The following is a 10,006-nucleotide window of genomic DNA, read 5'->3' as shown; positions in this document are numbered from 1 at the left end:
GTAATGATGCAAATAGATAGCAAGTATGGGACTTCATATCTCTCATCTTCAGAAAAAGGAATCATGCTGGACAGCAAAAATAAAGGTCTAGTCAGGACAAAACTCAAACTTTGATTAATAAATAATTCTAGGGGGCTTTTGAATAATTTAAATGCTAATAGGTTTGATAAGCATGGATGCACTTGCTTAAAAATGCAGGAGGACGTTTAGACAGTTAATAAATAGTCTAATGATGGTTGGATTTGTCATTGATTTGGATTCTTATCCCATAAAAAAATTATGTATTGTCTCCATTTAACCCATGTATATAATTTTATATAATACAAAACTTTCAAAATTAACAATTCTCTCGCGGACAATTTTGACATGCCCAAGACTTATTTACTCTTTTTTTTTATATAATACTGATTTAATTTTTTGGAAAAAAATCTTCACTGCATATATTTATATTACCTACTTTCTCAAGAAAAAACTTTAGCATTAAATTTATATTATAATTTTTTAATTTATATCATACGCGCATGAGTACATTCACAAAAATAATAATAAAAAAAAGAGTAAGAAAGCATATACCAACCTTTTTCAATAAATTTTTTTTTGGAGTAATGCACTCAGTTAGCTGCACTGTTTACAGATAAATATGAGCACCCAAAAAGCTGGGTTATATAACGTAGCGTCAGCGGCAGCCAGGGGCTAATTTTCGTTCACCAGACGCTATTATGGCTTTGGGTTGTATCTTTGGCGCAAAAGAATGATTCATTTTTCTGGCTACGAAGACCGTTGGATCTCTCCATGCACAAATCTCAGAGCACTTCGAACCCTTCATTCATCCGCTGCACAGGCTCGAACCGACCTTTGTGCGATCAAACGGTAGATTCGCGCGAAGGAAGGTGAATCGATACATCTCCCCTCGCCTCTTCTTCCCGCTTGCACTCACTCTGCTCCTCGGTTCCTTCGCCGGAGATCTCCGCCCGAGATCTCCACTCCCATGGCCTCACTCTGATCCTCTCCTCTCATCTCCTCGATCTCAGAAGAAACCCTAGCAATGGAGAGGGATCGCTCCTCCGACTCCTCCTCCGACGAGGAGGAGGAGCGCGGGGCCCTCGTCCCCCAAAACGAGGTCAAGACCCGCCGCCGCTTCGCTGCCTTCGAGATTGGCGATCTTCCCACTCGGATCCGCCGCGGCTTCTGGACCAGCAAGCGCTACCTCCTCGTCATCTGCCTCCCCCCTCGTCGTCATCCTCCTCTTCTTCTCCCTCGACCTCGGCAGCCTCTTCCGCGGCGTCTCCATCATACAGGCCGACTCCACCGGCGAAAGGATGCGGGAGTCCGAGCTCCGGGCCATCCATCTTCTCAGAAACCAACAATTAGGTTTTCTGAGACTCTGGAATCGGACACTCTCCGTCGCTCATTCCGGATCCGAGGTCTCTCGTTCTCCTCCTTCAGTTCCATTCAACAGCTCCAATTCCAACACTTCAGGTAAAGTCGTCGATCTGCCGCAGTCCTTGAACTCGGTCTCGTTCGAGGAGTTCAGATTGGCGTTGCTAGAAGCAGATCAAGCTGAATAAACAGATCCAAAAATACTCTTCTCTCCACTCATCGGGTCGGAAACGCTTCCCTAGGGTCATCAGATGACAATGTGGACTTCGATCCCTCTAGTTCTGGAGTTGATGTGTGTAGGAAAGTGGAGAGACCAGCGGAGAGAAGGACGATTGAGTGGAAGCCACAGAAAGATCGATACTTGTTTGCTATATGTTTGTCTGGCCAGATGTCCAACCATTTGATCTGTCTGGAGAAGCATATGTTCTTCGCTGCACTTCTAGGCCGCACCCTGATTTTTCCGAGCTCCAAACTTGATTACCAGTACGACCGGGTGTTGGACATCGACCACATTAATGAATGCTTCGGTAGAAAGGTTGTGATCACATTCGAAGAATTCCATGAAATGAAGAACCATAAGATGAGGATAGATAGGTTTATATGCTATATTGCATCACCTCCTTGTTATCTGGATGGGGAGCATATTAAGAGGTTGGAAAGTCGGGGATTTCGTTGGGCAAGATTGAAGCTGCTTGGCCTGAGGATGCCAAGTTGAAGACACAAAAGAAGAGGGTCGTGGATGATATTGTGCCCAAATTCTCGTCTGATGATGAGGTTCTTGCTATTGGGGATATGTTCTATGCAGATGTGGAGGAAGAGTGGGTGATGCAGCCAGGTGGTCCACTTGCTCACAAATGCAAGACGGTGATCCAACCAAGTCGGCTTATTATTCTTACAGCGCAACGCTTTGTGCAGACATTCTTGGGGAGCAAACTATATAAGCTCTGCATTTTCGTCGGCATGGATTCTTGAAATTCTGGTAAGTTTTATCTTTATATGTTTATAAGTTTTATCTTTATGTTTTATAAGTTTTATCTTTACGTGTTTATTTTCTAGCTAATTTAATTGAATGATATAATGTGTAGTGAGCATCTCATGGCATGTGATACATTTTTAAAGTATGGATAGGTTATACTTTCGAGCTCATTTGTTTATATACAATCAGTTGTTTGTCACTTTCAATTCAGGTATTTGTCTTGCATTGTTTTTTTTCTTCTGCAGTTTGAGATTTGTTGGTCTATGAACTATTGCAAAGTTTCATGATATTTTCAATGATCATTCTGACTTTCATCTGGTTTGACTTTTAGGAAGTTATGAAGGAACATTAGATGAAAATAGCTCCCATCTAAAACGTGTCCTAATCCTTTAGCTATTTTCATGTTCTAAATATGGTGATATGTGGTCCAAACATGAGCTGGATGAGTTATTATGTTATACGACTTCCTATTAGATTCATCAATTTACTCTTTGGCTTGGCTAAGATTGAATGAAGGAAGTGGAACACCATGATGGAAAGGACAGAGGTACTTTGCACACTAGAGATTACTTTAGCTAGCTTGTAGAGTCTGATGCTCTCAGAATTTGTGGATGGGGCATAGGTTACATAGTGTCTTCCTTGAAAAATCCTGGATAAAAGGATGCCTCTATACATTGATGTAATTGACTTGGTGGAATTTTGATTGGGAATAGAAAATAAAAAAGATGTTGTTTAGTTATACATTGTTGGAGAGAATGTTCCCTTCCTACTCTTTTTCCACAATCTATTCAAAAAATCTAAACCCTAACCCCAAAATTAAGAACATATTTTACCAAATTTATGCAACCTTCTCTTGCTGCGGGGGAGGGAAACTTATTTATTTCATTTTTGGCTTAATTCACCACCCATATTTTGTGGGTTAGATAATGCTAACCTTGATGCAGAGAATGTTTCAACACTTATTTTTTATGAATCATTCTGAAAACAACTACAAGCTCACGGAAATTTAATGCACGAACACATATAATAGTTATAGTTTTAATCCTATTTAATACTTGGAGGCTTTGAAACCTTTGGCTAGTATCCAAACTCTGGAATATGTATCCAAGCAATGTAGTCAAAAACCTTAGATGGCAAACCCCATCCTATCAATTTGAGCTGATATGTCATGGTCAGTTTCTAAGCTTATCAGATAAGCACGGGAGGAGGCAAGTTATTCAGCTTCACTTTTATGTAATTTGAGGAGAAATATTGTTGTCAGTTTGTTGCGATGCTGTGACTCATTAATGGAAATTCTAGCTTTGAAGCAATGGGTCCCAAAGACAAGGGCCTCACCTTTGGGCTCTGGCTTCACATGCTCAACTCTAGGATGGCAGGTTATGCATGGTACTTATGTTTAAGCAGACTAGCAAATAGAATCAGCACTACTCTATATACTGCCCATAACTCTTAGCAGGTCTATCCAGAGTCTTAAATGTCATTTTATTATACTAGATTTGGGGATTTTCTGGAATTCAAGCAGGGAAAAATGCTCATGATTGCTGCAAAAGGCACTTTGATTACTAAGTAGTTACTTTTTTCTTTCTTGGGCCTTCCGGGAATTGACCAGAAGGAACCAGGGTTCCACTGAAAGCAACAATCCTTGGTGTTCTGGGGGGAACAATTCACTCGAATTAGATGGCCCCTATCTCATTATTATGATTTGTAGTCAAGGTTAAATCAATACTAGATGATTCCTTAATTGCTTACGATTACTGCTGTTGAGGAATTTCAGTATTTCCTTACAATATTGTTAAGGAAAAGAACATAACATGATGTGAACAAAGGTTATCTCTTACATGATGTAGGGGTTCAGATCTATCTGCTTGTAGATTATTGGTGAAAAAACTGCACTGTGACAACCAAAATTTATTTATTAGATCTGTCAAATGTTCTTTTAGTTCTAGTAAGGTAGGACAAGATGACTCAAATTTGTACACTCTGCAAAATGTGTCTCAAGGAGTTATGTAGGTTTAGATTCAAAATTTATAACGATGCTGATCACATGCCTATCTGTAGATCTCTAGTGATACTCTCATGCCAGACAAGAATGATTCAAGAAAGTAAACAGCATCACATTGTGTTGAATTATTTATAGTTCAAAACAGTTGAGGCCAATTTTCAAATATTTTTTACATGGTTAAAAACAAATAAGAGGAAGTAATTGTGAGATTTATGATGAGAGCTGATTTGATGGGATACAACTTTTAATCACCAAAGATCAGAGATTGGGGATTTCTTTGAGGTTGAGGAAGGTTAATAAATTTTATTGGATTCCTATATGAATGCCTATGGACAAGCATTTGTTGGGGGTGGCAAAGTAGACTCTATGTTTTGCTGATGTTTAAGATTCTTGCTTAAGAATTGATTAACATGAGAGCATTCGACATGTTTTCATGAAAGGATTGTTGAAGCTCACTATTTGGAAGAGGTTTATGCAAGGATTAAGGATCCAGTCCATTGCAACAGAAGTATACTGAACTGAAGAGAGACTGAGTGCTAGGACACATCCGGACCCCATGTCCCTTCCAACTGGGTCGTTGGGACAATTACATTCTGACATTTGAGTGGCTTTAGCATCTCAAGGCACCTTTTTTAAATTTTTTTTTTAAAAATGTTTCTCTTCATTCTCATTTAATGGTTGTTCTGGTCTGTCCCGGTCCATACCAGTACTGTATTACCCTGGCTGTAGACTAGGACGGGCGTCGGTACTGAGATCTAAGCCTTTCTATTTATGTCTTTTGAATGAAGTAGGTGTATGACGAAGAGGCAAGTAAGAAGTGGATATAATGGACTGGGTTGTGTATGTGGTTTTTCATATTGCCACTCCATTGTCTATGGGGCATGTTTTGATAAATGCTTATCTTGAACCCTAATCTTGAAGTGCGGCATAACAAAGAAGGCACAAAGTCATCAGTTCATGCCAAATTGATGAATTCCATTTCATTGTTGTAGCTTCTATTAGGAGAGAAGAGGAAAGAAGAAAAAGGAACAAAGATGCAGTACAATGTTTATGGCTTAGAGTACTCTTATAATTGATGACTAAAATTCTTGATGTTCTCACCATATTATGTTCACATTTTATGCATATGGTGAGGTTTATTATTCATTTTATTCACTTTTTTGTACCTAACAATATATGATTGTGCAGTTCTTTGCATCCTTTTCGGCATTGGCTGATACCTACCCAACTCTTGCATGTGTTTGGTATCTGGTCTATTTCTGAAGCATGGCTCTCTTTTCCTATTTGCTTTCTGTTGATTAAGTTGATGAAATTTATGTTCAATGGGATGTTTGTTATACATCTCGAGACTTATTTCTAGCATCTATTTGATGGTCAATAATATCTGGAAGTTTAATCCCATTACTAAATGTTGCACCGAGCTGAATGGTTTTTGACTGTTTTTATTATTTAAAGCACCGTGCTTTGCTTCACTTCAACATGCTGATAAACATTCTCCACTCACTATTGTTATTGCTTTTGAAAACAATTCTAGATTCTCTGCAATTAGTTGGTGGACGGTTACTATATTTAATGTTCATTAAAGTATTTGGAGTGAGAAGCACTAAATGGAAAAATCTATTCGCTCTCAATAATATCTTTAGGGGTACCCTGTTTGTTGGAAATTGTAACAATCTGCTTGTTTTAATCTGTTTCACATCCTGGCACACTATTATAATTCCAATGCAGTATTAAAAGTTCACCTCTGCAATTTGCCAGTAACAAATTCAGATTTCATTCTAGAGACTGATTTATTGATATGATAACATGCAGTAGAGTCATGATCCATTTCTAAGTGTTAGAAATCTATGTCGCTCCTTTTTTCTGTTGATTTTCTAGAGCACATTTTGATTTCCGGAATAGCATTGATTTTAGGAAAATTGAGAGAACCGATGGCTGCAGTACAAGGCCAGGGACAGGATAACTGATATAATCAGACTGTGATTCATAATAAGCCAAACATGCAAATCTTTCCCTTAAAGAACAACTGCAGAACTTATTATGCTTTGATTCTGATGGCACAGCATAAAAAATTTTTATGGGGGCTTGTTAGGACTACCGGACTAATGGATTCATTTTTATGGACACTACTGACTTGTAGTAGTCACAACTTTCTTTTGAGTCATGATTCTATGTCTGAGTGCTAGAAATTTATATAGAGGCTGCTTTCTTGATTTATATGAATTTTTAATATGTTAGAGATTTCTGTAATTAGTTGGAGAGAGAACTCATGGTGGTGACGCAGCAGTCACAACATTCTGACTACTAATTTTGTTAAAGATAAACTGGTGATTCTCTGACCATGTATGTATATTCCATTTTCTCTTGCAGCAATGTGAAAAAAGAGAGCTGCTTTTATCCCATTCCCCAAGCTGCAGAATGCATACTACGAGTGGTAGAGAGAGCTAATGCCCCTGTGATTTATCTTTCTACGGATGCTGCTACGAGTGAAACGGATCTTCTACAGTCTCTGGTTGTGTTTAATGATAAGCCAGTCCCTCTGGTCAAGAGGCCAGCTCATGCTAGTGCCGAGAAATGGGATGCCTTGTTATACCGAAATCACATAGCTGGAGATAGTCAGGTGAAATATTCGGCTTAAGAAAAACAATCCGAGTTTATATATAAAAAATAAACCCATTAGGGTTTGCACTCTATTCTGTCCCCTTGTTAGATGACTGTCAACACTGAAGCATTCGCTAAGCTGGTTTTAATTGTATGCAGGTAGAGGCCATGCTGGATAAAACAATTTGTGCATTGTCAAATGTTTTCATAGGAGCCTCAGGTTCAACTTTTACTGAGGATATTATTCGACTCCGGAGAGGCTGGGAATCTGCTTCCCAGTGTGATGAGTACCTTTGCCAGGGCGAGCTGCCTAATTACATAGCCGAGCTGCAATGAGAGGAGCAGCTATGTGCTCCAACGATGTTGCATGCATCACACCATCACAAATATATCCATAGTTCTTTGTGGCGGCCTGTATATTAATCTGTAAATTGTGTATAAGAGTATTTTGCTCCCAATGACCTCGATTCATTCTGTGGACTGCAAATTTGGATGTTATGTGTTACGGTAGTGTAATAGCAATACATGATTTCCTTCTGTCAAATGCCCCGCCATTTCAAGCAGCGGACAACGAGCATACCACATCCGAGAGGTTGGAAGATATGGCTGGGACCCGGGAGAGCTGATTTGAGATCTGATAATCGAGGCCATCTGTCTCTAGAGCCTGAATACTGTGAACAAAAAATTACTATGAGGTCTGCATCTTAGTCAGACTTCATCTTCTGTTTTATCTTTCTGAAAGATCAGGAACAGCCTTTCTGGTTCATTTTGGGGGTCGCAACATTTTCCTGAGTGATAAATTGTTCAGCAACTGTGCTTCCACTTCCAGGCTCTTTTGGGATGGGGTGGGGAGGAGCAGAAATTATTTTTCATACTGCATGCACTACATGGCTATGCATGCCACCAATTATAATCACTCATTCTTATGGGTTTGATTCATCAAGTATGCATCTTGGTGCACTGGTTGCGATTGGTGGCGTGCATGGCTACATGGTGCATGCAGCGTTGGGAATAATTTCTTGGGGAAGGGGCAGGTCCGAAGTTTTTTTAAAAAAAACTTTGGCCGGAATCCAAACCCAAGCTCGCTTTGGAGAGAGAGAGAGAGAGAGAGAGAGATCAGATGAAGAGAGAGGAGATAGAGCGGAGAAGGAAAAGAGATCGGGTGAGAGGAGAGAGGGAGAGAGAGTGCTTGAGGTGGGGGGGGGGGGGAACCGTCAGATTTTTTTCTTGGGCCTGGTTCTGGGATTGGGCTACGGGCCGGCCCAAATTGATTAAAGCCTGATTTGAAATTCCTTCAAGCCCTATTTCCAAACCCAGGTTGAATCATATTAGTTCGTTGTCAATTGAAAGATATCATCGCATAACAGATACTAGTATCTTTTGATAGAATCAGCAAGGGAAACCACAAAGACATTAGTGTATTTCGAACACTGCTCTTTTGATCTGCTTTTTGCTAAAAGGTCCCCTCCAATTAAAAAACATATTTTAGCATAGACCTTCTGGCAAAATCCTTCCACGCTTTTCACAAATCTACTTGATAGCGATCCAAGCATGCATCTCTAATACAATGAAAGCAATTTGACCTCGGATCGCTTTCATTGTATGCACCATACGACCCGTGCATGCTGCTAATCACAGCTGCTTGTTCTTGTGGATCTTATTCATAAGCGCTCATCTCAATGCACTGCTGTAGAAACGAGCAGCTATGATTATCGGCGTGCACAACCACGTGACACAATGGAGGATATAATTTGTCCTCTCTCTCTCTTTCTCTCTCCCCTTCTTGGACTCCTCTTTCAAAAAAAGAGGGATATACAAGTCATGCGCAAATTATGCAAGAGACTTGTTTTTCCCTCCATTTCCGTCATCTTCTGCATCATCTTAGGAAGACCATGCCCAATAAATTTCAACAAACCAGCGGAACTTCAAACCAACCGATAAATACAAAGAAAACGCAAGTTGTCTTAACCTCATATGCACTGTAGCCTTTATAGAATTACTCTTCCTACTCGACAAACGGATTCTTATTGTCTCTCGAGTCAGAGATGAAAACTTAGTAGATTTTTTACTTATAAAATAGGACCAAGTTCATATTGCGGATTACATGAGTCGACGATATGGCCAACGGATGCGACACGAGCTTTTACGTGGTGAGGGAGACCATAAAACACAGCCAAACACGTACGGGAATTTTGCCGTAGAAGTCGCCTTTTTTTTTTTTAATTTTTTAATTTTTATTTCAGTAGCTCACATCCGACGAATATGAATACAACCAATAAAATCAGAAAACAAAATACTATGTAAAAGCATTGGTATAAGCCCATAGTCTGTCCAAATGAAACTTACAGAGTGATTAGTCACGAAAGAAGTAACTCAGTCTATTGCATCGTTCGCTTTCCGATATACATGTGTGGCTTGGTAGGTGTCACACTTTTTCAGTGCTATGCACATGTTGTGGAATAGCGGCCGATCTTCGACTGAGCACCCTCGACTCCGAATTCATCCAATCATCGTAGTCGAATCTTCTTGAAAAGAAGACGAGCCACGCCAAGTAGGAGCCGCCTTTGAGCCGATCCCTCATTCGCAGCACTTCACCACGCCCAGCTTTTCTTGCCCAATCGTCATCTTCCATGACTGCTCCATTGAAACAATGGATGATTTGATAGATACCAACGATTGTGGAACGAGCCTGAAAAGGCCACGTTGTAAATATATATCAAATGACTTTATTGTATTGCATTGGTTGCTTAATCATTTGAATCATTTCCTGTTACATTCTATGTGTTAACATCCAATAATAATAGCCCAACGTCGGATGAGTTAAGAATTTTTATGATATTTATATATTCTTAGATCCACCAATCTAAAAGTGTGGATTTTTATATAGAACCTTAACAATATGTATTGGTATTAAGTGATGGTTATTTAGTTTTATGGAGTTATCCTTCTGTAATTAGCCAACCTGTAATAAAAATAGCAGCTGTTAATTAATATTTTCCTACATACTATATTAATATTATGTTTTAAAATCTAAAATTTGAAGTATC

The 10,006-nt window shown here is 39.4% G+C and overlaps 1 pseudogene; it reads left to right on the top strand.

Annotated features, from left to right (window-relative positions):
- The first annotated feature begins 725 nt into the window (after positions 1 to 725).
- Positions 726 to 7,501, top strand: LOC120108450 (annotated as a pseudogene).
- The last annotated feature ends 2,505 nt before the right edge of the window (positions 7,502 to 10,006 follow it).

Source organism: Phoenix dactylifera, unplaced genomic scaffold, assembly GCF_009389715.1.
Source record: "Phoenix dactylifera cultivar Barhee BC4 unplaced genomic scaffold, palm_55x_up_171113_PBpolish2nd_filt_p 001342F, whole genome shotgun sequence".
Classification (NCBI taxonomy): domain Eukaryota; kingdom Viridiplantae; phylum Streptophyta; class Magnoliopsida; order Arecales; family Arecaceae; genus Phoenix; species Phoenix dactylifera.
Note: the sequence above shows the minus strand (reverse complement) of the source record. Positions and strands in the feature narration are given on the sequence as shown.